This window comes from Apodemus sylvaticus, chromosome 10 (assembly GCF_947179515.1).
Source record: "Apodemus sylvaticus chromosome 10, mApoSyl1.1, whole genome shotgun sequence".
Classification (NCBI taxonomy): domain Eukaryota; kingdom Metazoa; phylum Chordata; class Mammalia; order Rodentia; family Muridae; genus Apodemus; species Apodemus sylvaticus.
Genome location: NC_067481.1, coordinates 41,331,215 through 41,332,046, shown reverse-complemented (window position 1 = coordinate 41,332,046; position 832 = coordinate 41,331,215).

Here is an 832-nt window from a genome sequence, read left to right as displayed (position 1 = left end):
TCCCTGAGTTCTGGGTCCCCAGTGGGCTGGTTGGTCAGGGCCAGAAGGACTCTGCTTGTGTTCCTGGGTCCTGTACTGTATGCCTCAACACCACAGATGTGGGAGGAGTGGGGAGAGAGCTCCTTGGGGATGGTTAATAAGCCCTTAGGTGACATTAATTGCCACCAGGCATTAGGGACCTAATGAGAATCATCTTCTTTGACTACTACAGCATAGTCTGTCCCCAGAGCCTCCAATAGACTTTAGCTCTCCCCACTGAACCTTTGAGCTATGGGGGAGGAGCAAGAACAGTTAGGCAGGTTCCAATGTGACAGGGACGGTCAGCAAGAAGGGGGAGGAAGATTCCCATCGTTACCCAAGTCCATTTTCCCAAAAAGGACATTCACAGGATCAGGAGGGCTAGATAGGACCTGAGTACGGCAGACACGGCGTGGACAGTGTCCCACCAACCACTGCTCTGATCTGTCTAGCCCCATACTCTATCTGGTAAAGAAGGGTGACTCTCAAGTTCCATTATCTCACCATGCATGGGCTATGCCCATGGGACAAGAGACTGCCTCTCCAGAGTATGAGCCGATTGAGATCAAACCTCTCAGGATTCCCTTGTGACATCCAATAATGCTGTCAAATCATTGCCATTGATCCCATGCCTGATTGGCGGTTGACTGTCGGGTTTGATTTGGGTTGCTTTCTAATGGAAAAGGCGCGATGGTGGGAGTGACTGCCTGCCTCACACCCCTCTCTCTTCAGCTGATGACTGGGTGAGAGTACTCGTACCCTCCTCACCCTTCAGAGGTTTGCAAAACAACCTGTAGGCAGAGGCAAGTCTCTC